Here is a 12308-nt window from a genome sequence, read left to right on the forward strand (position 1 = left end):
CATTCGAATAAAATGTGGTCTTAAGGCATTACATTTTTGAATAAAATATTATTTTCAGATATTACGTTTTTGAATTAAGTGTTCTTTTCAGGCTTTATGCTTTTGAATAAAATGTTATTTTAAGGTATTAAATCTTTTGAACGAAATGTCTTTTTTTAGGTATTTCACTTTCGAACAAAATGTTACTTTTAAGGATTATGTTTTTGAATAAAAGACTATTTTTTGGTACTACGTTAAATGTTGAATAAAATGCTATTTTTAGGCATTTCATTTTTGAGCAAAATGTTATTGTCAGGTATTGCACTTTTGAAAGAAGTTTTATGGTATTATATTTATTACAGGTATTATTCATACATTTTTGAATAAAATGTTAAGTATTACTGTATTGAATATAATGCTATTTTTAAGCATTATGATTTTGAATAGAATGCTATATTTTAATATTGCGCTTTTAGAATGATATATTATTTTCTGGGATTACATTTTTGAATAAACGGGCTTATGTGAATCAAGAAGTTCAATATCGTACTAGGTTCTGACATTTTATTTCTCTGTTTTTGCTTATCAGTTGAGTTCTTCGTCATTTTCCATACATTTTTTCCTTGAATTTGTCTTTAATTCGAATCGCGCGTGAGTGAGCGTTGTCTATTTAATAAAGTGTTTTTAATAACACTTATTTTTATTATTTTTAAATTTCTTTTAAACTTATGTATTTTAAAAGGAAGTCTTTTTTTATGTTTTTGTTTTTGTAATTTTTAATTATTTTTAGCATTTTTCTGCATGGTGTTATAACTGTTCTCGTTTTTTTTAATTATTATTATTCTTCACAGGCTTCACTGAATTATACAAAGTACTTATAATATGGTTTTGAAGTAGTATTCGGAACGTAGTAAAGAAAAAACTGAACTTAGAATTATAAATTTCTAATTTTTTTAAATATTGAAAGGTAATTTTATAAATATTATTTTCACGAAGTTTAAGATTTATATCGACTCCACGTCAAAAAAAATTAATTATGTAAGTTAAATTTCCTCATAACAACAATAATAAATGTTAAATGAACTTTTTAAATTCAATATAATATTTTACACTGTTCATATTTTATTTTTAAAAATATTATGCGACGTTTTTGTTCCTCAATAGTTTTTCTTTCAATTGCAATAATCAATTATCTATTCAATAATATAAAAAACGAACTTTAATTACATCACTTAAAATCTGAGTTCTATTGTACATTGATTTTAAATAATATTTATGTAAAAAATCATTTTGAGGCAATTATTTGGTTTGTTAGCCATAAAAGTATTTTTGTACACTCTGATTATTACATAACATTGAAAAGAAACATCATTATGAAAACAATCTAATATTTTTATCTTCGTAAATAATAACAAAGGATACACACACATTTAAAATAGAAAAAACAAGAATAAAAAATGAGTGCATTATTTTAAAAATAAAAGCATTTTAAGTAGACTTTAAAAGAATATTCAGTATTTTTTTCCCTGGTAATATATTTTTCTTCCTTTACATATTTCCTGACTAATTATCTTTAAATAGCGTTTTTGTTTTGAAAACATGAAAACGACGCATGCCGGCATTGTTTACAGTTAATTAACTAACCATTTCCCATCCAATTAGACATGCACTATTCCAGAGTTTCCAATTACAATGCTGTAGCACATGTCTATTCTGAAGCAATTTCCCAAATTATCTCTAAATTGTTAGCAAGTAAATTAAGGCAATTTTCAATTGGACTATTACAATTTGGCCTACCCCTACGAGTTTCAAAAGACAACACGATGCAACAGCTTCTGATGCATCGAGTCCTTTGGGAAAATGAGAACTTCATTATTGCAAACAAGGCGATTTGCTGTTGGCGTAGCTTTGTCGTTTGTACAGACATAATGAAGTAATGAGATGGAGCCGAGAGTTGTTCTGAGGGAAGATGCTTCGGGGTTGAAATGGTCTGTTTATATAATTATGGTATTGGTTGCATTGAAGCAATTTTGGCGACAATTTATGGGAAATAAAAGCTTAATTTAATCCGCATTTTCGCTGAATCAAGAAGTTATTTGACATTTACGTCTCGTTTTAAGATGTCTTGTTTTAGAAGTTTGACTTGATTCGACCATATTTTTGAAAACTTTAACTTAGACGCATATCGAAACTTGTTTTCTTGAGTATTTATGATATGGTACAATTTTATTCCTTAAAAATTTACAAATTTAAGCATTGTACTAAAAATTATTTATATTCAACAGCGGAATACGTTTAGGTGGTTTTGATTTAATAGAGAAAGCATCAGTGTAAATTTATTTTTGACTTTCGATAGCTTATCAAAAATTTGTAGACGATTGCACTAAACAAAATGGATGTATATATTTCTGTTTTCAGCTAGTGGCTTTCAGTATTTTTGCTGTAATATTGGAAAATTTCTAATACCATCCTACACTAGGTGTCAAATTACTCAGAATAAAATATGTTGAATCGTATAATTTTTCCAATAAAAATCGAAAATTTAATTTCGGAAAACCGTGTAGGTAGCCAAATTTCATATTACATAGCGAAAAATAAATAACCGTCCAGGATTCGTGAATTTTTGCACAATGACCAAACAAATAAAAACATAAAATGAATAAAAACTTAAGTTCTGTTCCGAATCAGATGTTCCTGACTGTTTAATTTCAGGTGGTGAGGTTAAAAAAGTTTTTTTTTACCCCACAGTATTTTATCAGTATTTTCGATTGATTCGGTGATTAAGCAATTGGTGATATAATAAAGTTCTAAATAAATTTTTTTAAAAAATGATTTATTTGCCAACTATATTACATTATATTTTATTGGAACTCTTTGGTGATGTTCCGATTCAAGCGTTCCCGGTTATATTATTCTTTGTAGTTGGGTAAAAACTTTTTGCTTAGCATTCGCGTTTGAAACGGTTATTTCATATTTGGCTATACTAAGTAGTTTGGCTTTCAATTAAATTTTAAAATAACAATTTATACGTCCAAATGTAATACAATATAATATTTTATATAAATTATAATTTCATTTTTTAGATGCAGATATAAGTGTCTTTTCCAACTAAAGGTAGGTTTAGGATAGATTTGGTAAAACATAAGCGTATGGAATACGCGCTATGTTAATAAAAACGGATTAGGAAAAAAATTTATTACCAATGTTCATTTGGTGATGTTCTGAATCAAGCGTTCCCAGTTGTATCATTCCAGGTGGTCGGGTAAAAACATTTAGATTAGTATTCGCGTTTAAAGCGGAGATTTCATATTTGGCTGATATTTACTAGTTCGACTTTTCGAATAAAATTTGAAATAACAATATATTGGTTCAAATATAATAGAATATAATATTTTATATGAAATAATTTCTTTATTTTTTAGAAGTAGGTATAAGTTTCTTTTTCTACTAAAGATAAGTTAAAAGGTACACTTGGTAAACCGTGCATGGAATACGGGAAATGTTAATAAGGGCAGATTAGGAAGAAAATTAATTAGCGACGTTCATTTTAAGAATATTTCTCAAAATATTTATAAGCAGTTCAATTATTATAGCCCGGTATTTCCTACACTGTAGTTTTGGAAAGTACACTGCCTGGTTTAAACACTCTTGGTGTTCTCCATACAGTTATTTTTTTAAAAAAGATTTCAAGTCATTTCTTGGTATACACTTGCCCGGTATTCCCTACTCTTATATGATTTTTTAGATTAAGGCCATTTCACGAAGATAAAATTTGTAAACGGGATGGAGAATAAATCACGAATTGGTGGTATTAAAATTCAGACACAGTAAATAACTGCTCTATTTATATTCTCTATTGTAGCACTTTTACATTAATATACTGACCACACATTTAACATTATTTTTTTGTCTAATTAATGATTCTAACAATGAATGAATGAATCTAACAGTGATTAAACAGATGTTTTTCAATTCAGGAATTTTGAACCTATGTATATCATTTGTCGATTTGTGTATAAACGTTGGCATGAAAATATTAATAAATTATTAAAAGATTTAAATGAGTTCAATTACATCTGATAAAGTTTTTTTTTGCAATATATCTGAAACCTAATTTATAACAACTGTTTATTCTTAAAAAAAAAAGAAAAAAATTAAAGAAAATTTATTAATTGATCAAAATCTTAATCTTGTCTAATTAACGATTCTAAAAATGAATGAATTAATCTAACAGTGATTAAACAGATGTTTTTCAAATCAGGATTTTTAAACCTATGTATATCATTTGTCGATTTGTGTATAAACGTTGGCATGAAAATATTAATAAATTATTAAAACATTTAAATGGGTTCAATTACATCTGATAAAGTTTTTTTTTTTTGCAATATATCTGAAACCTAATTTATAACAACTGTTTATTCTTAAAAAAAAAAGAAAAAAATTAAAGAAAATTTATTAATTGATCAAAATCTTAATCTTGTCTAATTAACGATTCTAACAATGAATAAATGAATCTAACAGTGATTACACAGATGTTTTTCATTTCAGGATTTTTAAACCTATGCATATCATTAGTCGATTTGTGTATAAGCGTTGGTATGAAAAGATTAATGAATTATTAAAATATTTAAATGGGTTCAATTACATCTGATTAAGTTTTTTTGCAATATAACTGAAACCTAATTTATAACAACTGTTTATTCTTAAAAAAAAGAAAAAAATTAAAGAAAATTTATTAATTGATCAAAATCTTAATCTTGTCTAATTAACGATTCTAAAAATGAATGAATTAATCTAACAGTGATTAAACAGATGTTTTTCAAATCAGGATTTTTAAACCTATGTATATCATTTGTCGATTTGTGTATAAGCGTTGGTATGAAAAGATTAATAAATTATTAAAACATTTAAATGGGTTCAATTACATCTGATAAAGATTTTTTTTGCAATATAACTGAAGCCTAATTTATAACAACTGTTTTTTCTTAAAAAAAAGAAAAAAAATTAAAGAAAATTTATTAATTGATCAAAATCTTAATCTTGTCTAATTAGCGATTCTAAAAATAAATGAATGAATCTAACAGTGATTAAACAGATGTTTTTCAATTCAGGATTTTTAAACCTATGTATATCATTTGTCGATTTGTGTATAAGCCTTGGTATGAAAAGATTAATAAATTATTAAAACATTTAAATGGGTTCAATTACATCTGATAAAGTTTTTTTTGAAAAATAACTGAAACCTAATTCATAACAACTGTATTTTTTTTTAGAAGAAAGAAAGAAAAATGAAAGAAAATTTATTAATGGGTCAAAAACTTAATGTTCTCAAAAGATTTTCTTCTCTACATGAATATGTTTTCTAATTTTTAAATTTTTAGTAAAGTTAATAAACTAGTTTTTAAACTCTAAATATACTATATGATTTTGTCAATTTAAACTCATAGATTAGATCCAAATATTTCTATTATTCGTCAATTTACCAACATTCTTTTTTTCAGTCAATAAGATATCCACTTAAAACAAGTATTTTCTTTCCGTTGTAAAAAGAAAAAAAAAATTCCTCACAACTCAAACACAACTTCCTATGGTTGGCAAAAGAAAGAAATCAGAATCGAGCTTTTTTGAAAGGAAGTTGGCACAAATATTTATCGAGACATCAGGGGTTGCCTTAACATCGCCACTTCTTGTAATTGCTTGATCACTTACTGGTTGACCCCTACGCCTATGCGTGATGGGAAATACAATTCAATTAACTTGGCGGTTTCTTCTCATTAATAAGCCTCCCACTTCTTCCAATGTCCATTCAACCCAGTATCAATGTTCTATCACTGATGGATGGAATCTGGCAGACGAAGAAAAAAAAACGCCTGTTTTCCTAATTTATAAATTCTTTTGTGGAAATGAAGGGTTGTATTTGTTATAATTGTTAAGATAAATGTTTATTCTACCATAACAAGCGTATTCTTATATTCAATGTATTGACTGAATTTGGTTGATTCAATTGGGATTCAATGCTTTAACATAGATTAATCTTTTATTGAAAGTAAATATCACCATATAAAATTATCCCACTTAATTAATAAGCATTCCACTTATTTCAATGTCCATTCTATCCAGTATCAATGCTCTATCATAGATGGATGGAATCTGGCAGACGAAGAAAAAAAAACCCCCTGTTTTCCAAATTTATAAATTCTTTTGTGGAAATGAAGGGTTGTATTTGTTATAGTTGTTAAGATAAATGTTTATTCTACGATAACAAGCGTATTCTTATATTCAATGCATTGACTGAATTTGGTTGATTCAATTGGGATTCAATGCTTTAACATAGATTAATCTTTTATTGAAAGAAACTATCACCATATAAAATTATCCCTGTTCTTAATTAATAAGCATTCCACTTTCAATGTCCACTCAACCAGGTATCAATGTTCTATCATTGATGGATGGAATCTGGAAGACGAAGAAAAAAAAACGCCTGTTTTCCAAATTTATAAATTCTTTTGTGGAAATGAAGGGCTGTATTTGTTATAGTTGTTAAGATAAATGCTTATTCTACCATAACAAGCGTAATCTTATATTCAATGCATTGACTGAATTTGGTTGATTCAATTGGAATTCAATGCTTTGATCTAATATTTGATTCAAATGATGGTTAAATGATTTGTTTCAAATGATGATTAAATTATTTGTTTCAAATGATATAATGACAATGATGAATAAATGATAATGATACTCCGCGTAATAGTTACTGGGTGTTCCAATCAGACTAATTATTTTAAACAATGTATAAGAGAAAAATGGTTAAATTCAAAAGAAAAAAATGCTTGCAGAACAATCATATCATAGGGCATAATTTTATTCTCCCAGAATTTCTGGTTTTAACTCAAATTTTTTTTAAACTGGTAGCGCTGCAGATAGTTAACATCTAAATTATAAAAAAAATATTTTAAAATCACAAATTGGACAATTTTAAAATTTTTTATTGAATGAAAATCACATTGTAAAATTGTCGAAATGTCTACCAGCCCTAAATCAAATAACCTAGCAAAAGAATAGCGACTCACAAACACTCGAATTCGTTATAATTTCAATCAGTATTCAAACCTATGTCGTAAACACTCATCTATAACATTAAAGGGAAGAGTTTAAGTGTATGTTTTTCTTCTAGCTTTAGAACCGTTGTGCTAGTGTCCAATTTTAGCCCCATATTCACAAAATGGTTAAAAAATTTCACTTAGTGAAGAGACGTGAAGAGATGAGAGACGTTTACGAAATGGATCTTTCCTCTTGGCTCAGCATTATCTATTGCTAAAATTAAACTTTAGACGATTCTGTTTATTCAAAAAGTTAAAGGATAATATCATTTATGCTTGCTAGTTTATAGGTCTATTTATTCAGAAAAAGAGTTTTTTTCCCAAGTTCTTCAACATTTTATTATTTTTTATTTGTTATTTCAAATAAGCTCAATTTCAAAGTTGATGGCATGTGAGGGGTTCTGCACGACATTCGATGATTTTTTATGTATTTAATTTGTACTACTTTTCATACCTTAATTATTTGTTGGAATATCAAATTAAAGGTAGTTAATTTAAGAAAACAGAATAACTTGAAGAAAAAAAATGTTAGAAATTTGCTGTTATTTTTAAGCTCTTTAAAATATGTTTTTTTTGCATCTAACAATTGAAAACTTAGCTAATTTTATGAAAGTAAATAGTGTTATTCATGTTATGATGACATATGGCTTCATTATAATTCAATTTTTTACATATAGATACCTAGTCACTTACAGATAAATAATGAAAAGAGAAAAAAAACAAATAAAAAAAATATAAATTCAACAAAACACTTACAACAAAAAATTACACATAGCACATGTAGTTTTTGTTATTAATGATTTCAAGAAGCCAGGAAAATGACAGCATAAAAACCTACTCACCTTGAAAAATTTTTTGAAATAGATTTTGAGCCAGAAAATTGGTTCTTTATTCATGCAACAAGACATGTTCAGATAGGAGGGTATCTAATCAATCTATTAACATAAGATATTGATTCCTGGCGCTATCTATTTTGGTTATAAATCACTAAATAAAAGTAGTCAGGAAAATGACAGATTTTCATGGGACAAACAAATTATTGACAGAAAAAAATATTTTAAACGAAATTTTAGTAAACAATACCCTCTGCGTATATTCTAGAAATGCTTACATAGGATAAGATGAAAAAAATTAGATTTTGAAAAATGTATGGAAAGTTTTGAAGCTAGTTATTATTGGAAATATTGTTTGGGACATGCCAGGAAAATGACATTTTGATACTCAATTAAATTTTTTAAGTATGCAAAACAGTCAATGCTAGTGCAAAGTCATTTTAAAATGCTAACAGCAATGCTATTTATTAATTTTTTTCTAAAAAAAGTTCTTTTAGTATTATAGTATTAGATCTTGGATCAAGGGACAGTGATTATCATGTTTCGTGAGAATCACCCATATACTGGTGGACAAAATTAAGAGATAGAAGACATTTTCCCAAATATCTAAAAAAATATTGAATATAAATAAATGAAATTTGGAATGGATATAGCTTATTCTATGATAATAAAGTATGCAAAACAATAATGAAAGTGCCATTCACTGGCAAGACCTATTGCCAATAAATCCAATGTAGTCTGAACTTAAGGATAAAAGATGACAATAAAAGTGAGGCTTGTACAGTGTGTGTTGCCTCTAGTATGGTGTATGGTCACCCCTGACAGACAGACAGCATGCACAACGAGTATGCATGCTGTTAATAAGGGAGTTAAGGAGGACTTGTGGAAAACCCTCCCATTCTTCCACCAGAGAAATTTTTAACTCCAGAATGGTTCTGGGGGGAGGTTGGCGCATCGTAATAGCTCTCCCAAGAGCATCCCAAGCATGTGCAATAGGATTCAGGTCAGGGGATTTGGCTGGCCAATCCATTCGCTGAATATCCTCGCTTTCCAGATACTCATCAAATATGAGAGCCCTATGTGGTCACGCATTGCCGTCCATAAAAATGAACTCAGGGCCAACAGCGCCCCTGAAAAGACGCACATAGAGCTCTAGGACCTCCTGCCTGTACCTCTGGGCACTTACGGAACCATTGTCAAACACATGGAGCGGTGTGCGGGTATCTTGCATGTGCGAATGAATGTGCAAAAATGCTTCCCATTTCTTAATTTTGTCCACCAGGGTAGTTTGAAGATATATCCTCATTGTTGCGCATTTGATCCTGAGCAGTCTAATTTTTTCAGCGAACAATTAATTAGTCTGGATAAACACTAGTAAAATTATCAATGATTTAATCAGAAATGTAATTTAGTGTAAATGTAAAACAGAAAAGACAATTAAAAAAAAATCATTTATTATTCCGCATTTAAAATACCTCCAAATCGAAATTCAACCTTTTTCAAATAAAAGCTAGTCTCGTTCTGTTCTGAAACACACGCGATTTTTCGATATTGGCGATACATATCATCTTGCTTTCTTCATAAATATAAGCTTCTTTTTCAGCCTCGCTAAAATATATTTTTCAAGTCCTGGCAAATATTAAGAATGTTACGATTGTAAATGTTAACATTTTTTACACATTGACATAATATAATACATTTTACGAAATTAGACAAATTTAGCCTTCAAGCGTAACTGCTTAATAGCAATTTTCTGTACAAATGATTTTTTACTTTCAACCAGGCGTTTCAATTCGAGTTTACTATAAAGTATAACTCACTGTCTGTTCATAATTTGTTCCAATCTCTTGCGAATATCCCTTAATGGCGAAAAGAGATAGAGTTCCTTCTTTCATTTCGAATCAGAATCTTTCTCATTCGAATACTACAAATGAAATGTCCGAAAAGAATATTTTCTTTCACTAAAAAGAAATAAAATACAAGAGAAACCAAAGATCTTCCTCCAATTGAATTTGATTGACGCTTCACTTCGCTCAGTTTTTGTGGTACAGTCGGAAAGGACACTATTTTTGCGATATATATAGATAGATATATAAGAAAAGGAACAGCTATTCTGATCCCTACACCACTTCTTTTATTTTAACTCAGGGTAGATGGAACATTCTTCTAGAAATATTTGTCATCTCTGGAATCAGAATCGCAAGAGTGCTTCTTAGGATTTTTTACGCAGAATATAATTGCGATTTCGAATATCCTGAGGGATATTTTTTGACCCTGTACTAAGTCTAGTCAAAGTAAGAGATAAAGTGGTATTGTGTGAAGAGGGCAAAGACTTTATTTTTTTGTAAGTTCCAAAGTGAAATAAATAAATTACCGACGTAATTAGTTGAATAAAGTGTTTTATAAACTCAGTTATTTGTATTTAAGTTCATTAATAAAAAAATATACATATTATGACCGTATAAATTTTGATACGATCTGGTTTAAAAATAGAACAAATAAGTTATTTTGCACTTAAGCCTTTTTTTATTGTTCTATAGTTTGACCAATTCAGATAGTTCAAGAAACATAACATTCGGTTCTGTCACTTAAGTTCAAGTTTAAATCTGAACTTCAGGAGAGTTGTGTGGAGACAGGAGTTAGTACTGGATGGTTTGTGGATTAGATTTCAATTGTCACAGTGCTAATCATGGGACTTTTTTGTATAAACATATTATAATCATATAAACTTTTACTGCACTTAAATCTTTTTTTTTGTTCCATAGTTTGACCAGCTCAGATAGTTCACATTCGGTTCTGTCACTCAAATTTAAGTTTATATCTGAACTTCCGGTAAGTTCTCTGATTGTGTGGAGACAGGAATTAGTACTAGATGGTTTGTGGATTAGATTTCAATTGTCACAGTGCTAATTATGGGATTTTTTGGAATAAACATATTATAATCATATAAACTTTGACTGCACTTAAACCTTTTTTTTTGTTCTATAGTTTGATCAATTCAGATAGTTCAAGAAATATAGCATTCGTTTCTGTCACTCAAGTTCAAGTTTATATCTGAACTTCCGGTAAGTTCTCTGATTGTGTGGAGACAGGAATTAGTACTCGATGGTTTGTGGATTAGATTTCAATTCTTACAGTGCTAATCATGGGATTTTTTGGTATAAACATATTATAATCATATAAACTTTGATATGATCTAGTTTAAAAACAGAACAAATAAGTTATTCTGCACTTAAGCTTTTTTTTGTTCAATAGTTTGACCAATTCAGATAGTTCAAGAAACATAACATTCGTTTCAGTCACTCAAATGCAAGTTTAAATCTAAACTGCCGGTAAGTTCTCTGATTGTGTGGAGACAAAAATTAGTACCAGCTTGTTTGTGGAATAGATTTCAATTGCCACACCATAGGAATTTTGTTTGATTTTTTTCTTGATATAATGTAAAAGTGGGTTAGTTTTTAATCTAAACTTCTTTTATACCGCCTTAATTACTTTAACTTAAGAAAGTATCGTTGGATAAAGTTAATTGTTTTAAATTTACAAATCCTTAATGGTTCATCAACACATGACGATGTACTAATATTCGACTTTTGTTTGTGACGCTCTGCAACTTCCACTATTGCTTTTTAGTTATTTTTAATTCTTTAACCAGATTGTTACTGCAAAATCAAAAATATTTCAACTAAAAGATCCTAAAATTTTTATTGTTTCAGTTTACTGTGAGTTTTTGTATTTTCATTTTTGTATTATATTTTCAAGATTTTGTTTGAAATTTCTCTTCTGATTTGATTTTATGTATTTCTTGTATTTTTTCTGAACTTTTGCGAAACTTTCGGGGTACTGAGGGAGCAATTTTTGACATTTGTCTGGTTCTTTTAATAGAAAAGGTTTTGTTCTATGGCTTCCGAAGCTGGTACCCCCTGAAGACGTCGGTTTCGGTGGCCATATTTTTATTTCCATTGTTTTTCTTTTTTCTTTATTGCCTCAATTCTTTTTAAGAATTCTTATTATACTTTGGTTATGTAAAAAAACTCGTTAAAGATCCAAGAAATATTTTAGCATTATTTTAATTGCATGTGTTGATTGACTAATATTTGCTTAAAATTTATTATGAAAGAGAATATAATTCATTAAAACCTAAATAAACTTTACTCACCGTTTAATAAAGGTAAACTTGCAGCTAAGTCTGTGAATTATAAAATGTAACGTAGGAAAATGCACGAATACTTTTAGCTGCAAAAAGATTTTTATGTATATTTAGATTTATTACTTTAAGGGCATACGTTGACTGAATTCAGTTTTACATAAAGTTTACTGTAAAAGTAACTATACCGTATTATAAAAGACATTGACCTTATTTATCGTTTTATAACTAAGAAACGGTGATTGAAAAACT

Source organism: Parasteatoda tepidariorum, chromosome 1, assembly GCF_982258835.1.
Source record: "Parasteatoda tepidariorum strain Cologne lab strain chromosome 1, Ptep-v5.0, whole genome shotgun sequence".
NCBI classification, from domain to species: domain Eukaryota; kingdom Metazoa; phylum Arthropoda; class Arachnida; order Araneae; family Theridiidae; genus Parasteatoda; species Parasteatoda tepidariorum.